This window comes from Amblyomma mixtum, chromosome 9 (assembly GCF_055824585.1).
Source record: "Amblyomma mixtum isolate Tamu chromosome 9, ASM5582458v1, whole genome shotgun sequence".
Lineage (NCBI taxonomy): Eukaryota > Metazoa > Arthropoda > Arachnida > Ixodida > Ixodidae > Amblyomma > Amblyomma mixtum.
This window is the reverse complement of record NC_143020.1, coordinates 41,726,003-41,734,111: the sequence shown is the minus strand read 5'-3', so window position 1 is coordinate 41,734,111 and position 8,109 is coordinate 41,726,003. Positions and strand designations below refer to the sequence as shown.

Below are 8,109 nucleotides of genomic sequence, written 5' to 3'. Positions count from 1 at the left end.
TACCCGCTGTTCAGCTGTCGGACATAGGGCGGATGTTTCCTCTAATCCTCGAAATGATCGCTGCCGGGCTTTCGGAAAGGTCAGTCCAGAAGAGGAGCATGAGTCCCTATCAGTCCTACCATAAACCAAGCATTTCTGGTTTTCAATACGTGTCTTCATCATCAGCATCATCATCCTGATCATAAAACTAACCTTGAAAATTGGTTTACTTTTATTTTGCTCGACGTGAACATGACGTTGGTTGGCGTTGCCCTCCGATTGCGCCTGCCTGTCCTTGTCCTCGCGTTCAGCTGCCAAACTCCGCTGAGTGCGCTCAAACTCAGTTTCGGGGAAGTACTAAAAAATTACGATGTACTGCAGTCACTTTAAGGCTATTTCTAACCGTTCGCGTTTTCATGTTCTGTTACATTGGGCTTTATGGCATATAAGTGACTATAGTGTCCACGAACCAAGCGCAGGGTCCGTGTGTGTGTATGTTGCCTTAAATGAAACATGTTTTCAATCTTAAGTTTGTTTACACCTGTCTCTGGCGTACTTTAGGAAACGAAAGACTCAAGCTGAGCGATTTTGTCCAGGAACATTTTTAGGCTGTTTTTCACGTCCAGTAGACATATTCATTCAATCATTTGCTTATAGACCTGTCATGCTCCGTCGAAGAAACATTAGCACACGGTTTCGCACGGCTATGCACAGAATATTGTGCAGTGGCACTAGTTGCGGTGGGCACTTAGGTCCTTAAGTTCTATGCATGAGGAATCATCCTTTGACTTAAAGACGTTTACAGTAAGGGCCTCTGAGTTATTATTATTATTAGGTCATTATTGTACATATCTTTCGCATTGACCTTTCTTTAGAATGTTGTACCAACTTGCCCTACCTTCTGTCTTGACACAGTTTTTGGCTTAAGGCCTTCTACCTAAAAGAATTTACCTTGAAGGCCATCATCATGGTAAAGGCCTGCCAAGTATGCACACCTGCCAGTTGCCTACCAGCCTGTGAGCAGATCGGCCGCTTGCTACAAAGCAGGCTTCAGGTACCTACTAACGTATGCCCAAAATTCGCAAATTCACCTAGTAGGGCTGTTGTTTGTAAGTAGGAGGTGTAGTTACAAGCACGTGCTTCAGACGTTCTGCCAAAACTCTTCACTACTTCTCTTCGTCATGAAGCTTTGGCAGAAGCTTCACATGGAGACATAAGCTGCTGACAGGGGGCCACTGACAATCTAAAGGTAGAGTCACTAGAAAAATTTTGCGACATTCTGCCAAAACTCTTCACTACTTCTCTTCGTCATGAAGCTTCGGCAGAAGCTTCACATGGAGACATAAGCTGCTGACAGGGGGCCACTGACAATCTAAAGGTAGAGTCACTAGAAAAATTTTGCGACCATCTCAATCCCTTCTCCCCACCGAGGGATCTGGAATGTCATTGGCCGACGCCAACGGCATGATATGGCGTGACTATTGTATCACGTGGTTGGCATGGGTAATGATGTGTTTATTCTAAATCACAAAATAAACTTGTGCGCAGTTCGCACAAACACATTTAGTGATATTGTGAAGGAACATTCAGAACAAACTGGAAACAATTATTTTTGTAACTCACGTAGGCAATACCTTGCGCGTGTGTAGAGGTCCTAACGGAGAGACCATAGGCAACGGAATGTCGCGGATGTGCACAAATCACTGAAAATCTTTGTGTTAGCTGTTCTTGCAACACGCTGGCCATGCTGTTTCCAAGTGCGCCGGCACGGGGAGAAGAAATGCGCTACTCTAAAATTTTCCAGTGAGCAGAGCCCTGCCTCTGTATGGCACACGTCCCAGCTGCGAAACTTTTCTTGACCAAGAATACAAGGTGCTTAAGTAAGGCTTTTTGTCGGGCTAGTTGGTACATATTCATATTTGATAGGTTGTGCGCTAAAAAGACGTTCAAAGGAAAAAGGATTGAGACGAGAGGAAAAAAGCGCAACTTTCAACTATAATGACGACAAAAGAAGCCAGGCACACTTATATATCCGCTCATAACCAGAGATGAGCTGCGTGACGGAGCGTGAACCCATAAACCAAACAAAAGAGAGAGCAAAAAGGCATGTCTACGTGAGATTATAACAAACCCAAGAATGTGAACAAATCGAACACGGGCTGAGGTATGGTAAAAAAAAGGGGGGCGGGGGGGGGGGATTCATATTGGCTGACAACAATGCATAACATGAGAAAACAGAGCTGTATGAAAGATGACACTGAAAAAGAAGGGCCTAGCCCCATAAAAATATGCCTAACAACATGACGAAATTTATAACAAAGAAAAGAAACAAGTGAAAAGATGGGGATAATAAACTTAGGGAAGCACTTTTGGCAGCTGCCGCAGTGTAACGGAAGGTTACCTTCAGATTTGTTTCTCAGGGTGACGTAGTATCTCTTTGCATGAAATCTGCATTAGAAAAATCCGGCGCCCACAAGATAGGTGAAAGTTTCCAGTGCCAGATCAACCGAATTTCCTCTGCAGGTTACTCTGCAGATCTGGTCACCAACATGTCTGAAAACCTTTTGCAAAAAATTTAAAAATCGGACCCTGCTAAACATCAGAGAGAACTGAAATCTGTGCAGGTTATGCATTACCTGCACGGTCTTTCACACAATTTGAAGAACGTTTCGTCTCGTCCCAGGGTTAAGCTGGTTTTTTCGGCTCCTTGCAAACTGGCGAAATGATGTGTGAAGGTGACCAAGAAGCGTGTTAAGAAGGTCTGTAATATCAAGCATGAAACCGTGTACACGCAATGCACTGCCAATGTTGTGTATGAGATTCGCTTGACGTGCGGCAAAGTGTATGTTGGTCAAACCGGAAAATGTTTCAATCAGCGCGCCCGCAGGCACAACGTCAACCTGAAGAACAAATCTTTAGATAACCTTCCCTTACACTGCAGCAGTTGCCAGAACTGCTACCCCAAGTTTAATGAAACTAAGTTTCTAGCTAAGGCTCAGGACAAGACCGAAATAGAAGCAATTGAGGCCTTTTTCATTGACATAAGGAAAGACAAGTACGTTAGCACACCTTCTATTAACCTTTCTAAGAATGAACTTACCTTTTTGGATGTTTATATCTAGACTCCTAACCCGTTCGCTTCTCTGTATATTAGTTTCCTTTTAGAACTTTTAATGTGCTTGTATTTTATTTGCCACCCTTTACACGGTTTTTATCCCCATCTTTTCACTTGTTTCGTTTCTTTGCTATAAATTTCGTCATGTTGTTATGCATATTTTTATGATGTTATGCCCTTCTTTTTCAGTATCATCTTTCATACAGCTCTGTTTTCTCATTTTATGCATTGTTGTCAGCCGATATGAATGCTCCCTTTTTACCATACCTCGGCATGTGTTTGATACGTTCACATTCTTGGGTTTGTTATAATGTCCCTTAGATATGCCTTATTCATCTCTCTTTTGTTTGGTTGTTGGGTTCACGCTCCGTCACGCAGCTCATCTCTGGTTATCAGCGGATATATAAGTACGCCTGGCTTCTTTTGTCGACATTGAAGTTGAAAGTTGCGCTTCTTTCCAGTCGTCTATATCCTTTTTCCTGTGAACGTCTATTTAGCGGACAACCTATCAAACAAGAATACAAGGAAGTCTTTTGCGCAGACGGATATTGAAGGGGAACATAGCGGAAATATCAAAACTTGGAACGAAACTTTTGATGCCAAAAAACGGGCGATATTTTAATGCAGCCATTTACAGGCCGCACGAAACAGTGTTTCTTCCTGCTTTCGTTAACTCATTGAGAAGGTCTCGCCAGGTTATTACGATATATAAGAGCTCAGCATCAAGCAGCAGCGTTCATGATAGTATTCAGAATGTCCGCTGTAACTCAGCTCCTGAACTTGAGAGCTTTTTGAATAAGTATAGGCCGGTAACAGGAAGCTGGGTGTAAAAACTTACCTCCGTCCTGGATGCAGCGAATGACAACGCTCGCATCTAATATCGAAGTGTTTGCCACACCTAAATAGCCACGTAAATACAGGTGTAGTAACTGTTCAACAGTTCACATTATGACTTCCGTCCGTAAATGCCGGTTACCTCGAACTGATGTGTCAGGCGGAATCTGGATTATTCTGGAATGGCCCGTGTTTTGTAGCGCAGATTTCATAACCACAGCGCGTTCTATGGACTGCGTGGGCACAACCCCCCCCCCCCCCTCCCGCCCTCAGAAGTGTGCATGTGAGGCCTCATGCGCGCCTCGTTAGGCATCCTCAGCGACGGTAATCTCTCGAAAGAGTAATGTCCTTGCATCCTCAATCCTTCCGAGGTTTGGAGTGCTTGATGTACTCGGGATCCACGGTAAACAACTTAGAGGAAAACCTCTTGGGCTGTATATTTTTGAGGGGGGTTGTACGGGCGCTTAAAAACAAAACCTTTGCTGCTCGGCTGAAGCTAAGAGCTTTCATGCCACGACTTCCGCCATTTCGCATACATATTTAGGTAGTCACTAATATGACTGTAATTAACTATGTGCAGCAAGCAATTTATTTTCGCCTAATAGAGTTTCTCAAGTGTGTGTAAACAAACCGAAGTCACATACCGCCAAATGCATATAACTCGGATTTGTATTATAGTGATACTTGCATACGGCACATTCAGACGAAAGACGACGTAAACTTCGTCACAGTCGGTCGTAATCCGGATCTGTAGAATGCCCTTCAGGGTGGTGGCAATTTATGATATGCCATTTGTGTCAAATGATCCAGACTGCCCGGAGCCCAATGGGATCCGCGGGCCAAAAGTAAGCCCCCTCGATGCTGGCAGGTAGAGGAAAAAGGTGAGATACATGTTTGAGCATCACATTTCGCTTCAGTGGGTGGCAAACGGAAGAGAAGCAGTCGTTGCATTATATACCAGAGCATATATTTTAGTAATGCAGCTCAGGAACTGGTTGCAGTTTCACAGGAGAGAGGAACGTTTATATACTTTCGCTACTAACTGCCGACGGCTCCATCACCACTTTTAAAATCCAAACCCTGACGTCACTGCCACGTGACGTACCGCCGATTGCCGCTTTCAGAGCGACGCGTGTGAGGTGGCGGCCTCTATCGACCGCAAGCGCTATCGATTGGCAGCCGACGGCGGCTGCTGCGTCCACCATCAAAAACAGCACACAAAAAACGCACAGCGCAAGGCGCACGCTCGCGCAGAGAACGCCTGCAGCGCCGCTGACTCCGCGGCGGCCGCTTCGGGAAGCTGTCTTCCCGGTCAGAGGGTACAGCGTTGCCATCTTGGCGACGACGCAGACGGGTGATACGCGTCTCGCGGGGTGGAAACTCCCTACCGACACCTGCGCAAGAGAAAATAAACAAGGAAAGAGGAAGCCAGAAGAGGTGATCGAACCACACCGTGAAGAGGAAGCCCGAGACCGACCGACGGCGAGGGAAAAAGGGAGACGCAAACGAAGCTGCACACGCACTCTACAGACGAACAGGGGGAGCTTTCGTCGACCACCCGTCGCCGTCGTCTACTTCGCCAGGGGGAGAGAGCGCTGCAGGCATTACCAGCAGCAGCAGCCATGGAAGGGGGAACGCGGCACGACTGAGACCGACCGTATTCAGCGCCTGCGGCGACACGGTTCCCTTCCTCCTGTAAGTCTTCCCCGATCCTCCGGGCACTCCTACGACGACCGTCCCGAAAGAAGAAGACCCAGTGTTGCCCGGAGGCGGCGTTGAGAGAACAAACAAGCCGTTCTCAAACGAAGCGACCGGGGGCCCACGCAGGAGACGTCCGAAAAGCACCGCATCGCCCTTCGGAACGACCCTTCCAGAAAGGAGCTGCGCCTCTCCCATCGACGCCCCGGCAATATTCGCCGGCCCCCCTCGCCGCACGTACGCGCTTCGCTTGTTCGCCGTCGTCGTTCCCTATTTTCCCCCCTTTTCGTTGAGGGAGGAGTGAAATCGGGACGAAAGGGATACGAAGAGAAGGGGCGTCGGTGCTGTGTGTCCTCCTCTGCTTCGAGGGAGTGCTTCGGAGACAGTTCCTGTTTCATTTTTCTTTTACACAATTTCCTGCACGCACCGAGACGTTCAAGCTCTACTCTTGCTTCGCCGCTGCACGCAAGAGGAGCACTACCACGAGAAAGGGGAGAGCTGAAAGGGAGAAAGCACAACCTACGCGAAAGAGAGAGAGAGAGAGAGAGAGATCCAGCGCTTCGTAGCAGCTGCACGACGATCCATCCTCTCTACGACTAAACGCAAGGTGAGTCGCCCCACTCTACTCCGTTTACGTCAATCTAGAAGAGGAAAAAGGATGCAGGGTTGCGAACCCTGCTTGCGCGTACGAGTCTCCTTTTGTCGTTGCTTCGTCAAGCACTACCCTCACTCGCCCCCGCGTTCCTAGTGACGTACGCAGAGCGCAGTATCGGCTCCGCGCGCGCTGCCCCTGGAGGCCCGGCATATGTTCGGGCTTCGCAGGGTTTTGTCGAGCCGTCAAGGACTCGGCGAGTGAGGTCATGGAGCTGCACTCGAGAGAAGCGACGACGCTCTTGTGACGAGTGGTTTCTATTTTGTGGAGAGCTGGGTAGACAAGTTTTTTTCTTTGCTACGCAGTAAGCAGATGCCATTCACTGTACTAATGGCTGAAAAGACGTATGCAGGGGTAGTGTCTTGTTTTTAACTTCCCGGCTCCAATGTAGACGTTTCTCAGTGGCATGCTTTCAAGCGACTACATGAGCGACTATTGCAGCACCTGTTGAAAAAATGTCAATGTTTTCGAGACTAAAATTAACATTGGCTTAGGAATGAAAATGGTCTTGGGATTACAATGTAGAGATCCTATATGATTGGTTTATTGGGGTTTAACGTCCCGAAGCAACTCAGGCTATGAGGGACGCCGTAGTGGAGGGCTCCGGAAATTTCGACCACCTGGGGTTCTTTAACGTGCACTGACATCGCACAGTACACGGGCCTCTAGAATTTCTCCTCCATCGAAATTCGGCTGCAACGGCCTGGATCGAACCCACGTCTTTCGGGCCAGTAGCCGAGTGCCGTAACCACTGAGCCACCGCGGCGGGACGAGACCCTATATGAGTGAATTACGTTGCTCCACTAATATTTAGAGTCGTGCCCAGGACCTGCTCAGTGCTCGTTGATACTCAGTTGCACTTAAGGATCACTACCACTGAAACTAGAAGCTTCAATGCAGCGCTCGGCTGCTGACCCGAAAGACGTGGGTTTGATCCCGGCCGCTGCGGTTGAATTTCGATGGAGGCGAAGTTATAGAGGCCCGTGTACTGTGCGATGTCAGTGCACGTTAATAAACCCCAGGTGGTCGAAATTTCCGGAGCTCCCCACTACGGCGTCCCTCATAGCTTGAGTCGCTTTGGGACGTTAAGCCTCCATAAACCAAAGCAAACCAAATACCAATATCAAGATCATCACAGGCCTACTTCAAAGAAATCTTTACTTCCATGAATAAAAAGGGAATGAAAATCTTTAGAGGGCTTTTATAACCTTAATAATACCTCAGAAATAACTGTTCCAGCCGGCACGTCTTTTGACCATCGGTAACAAAAGGCCGCACTTCAATCTTTGTACTACAACACAATCAGCACATGATTCGCTGAATATCCGTCCATAAAATTCCTGTTGGCGGTTTGGTTACACTTAGAAATATACTTTGCTGCGATGTATATTCTCCATTTTTGTGCGTTAGCTTTACGCGGTGACGCAGCAAGCGAATGGGTGTGCTTTATATGGCCGCTCACTCAAAGCCTGTTGATTGATTGTGAGCGCTGCACAGCTGTTCAACGATAACCCTGCATGCGTTATCTCGGCGTCTGTGTGCTGGTTCCTGACCTGGGTGACTAAAATAGCTCCCTCAGAAAATGAGGTTTCGAGGGAGAAGCTTAGCGATTGCAAGAACGGTATTGCGCATAAAGCCAGAGCACGACGACTCTTCCATCGGGACAGCGCACTATGCTACCATTCGTACTGTTCAAAGCTTTACCTTATGTTCCTATACAGTAGCGAGGGTCCTTTTATCATTATCGCCTTTAAGGAAGCTAACTCAACTCATAACGACATGGAGATGAACGCTCACTCACAGATCACGAAACTTTTGCCGAATATTATAA

The 8,109-nt window shown here is 47.4% G+C and overlaps 1 protein-coding gene across 1 annotated transcript in view; it reads left to right on the top strand.

The window, feature by feature from the left end:
• Positions 1–5,258: 5,258 nt before the first annotated feature.
• Syt1 (Synaptotagmin 1) overlaps positions 5,259–8,109 on the top strand; it is a 182,346-nt gene continuing 179,495 nt past the window's right edge. The window contains exon 1 of the mRNA XM_089559811.1: positions 5,259–6,233. The gene's annotated coding sequence lies outside the window, so the exon portion shown is untranslated. The remainder of the gene's footprint in view (positions 6,234–8,109) is intronic.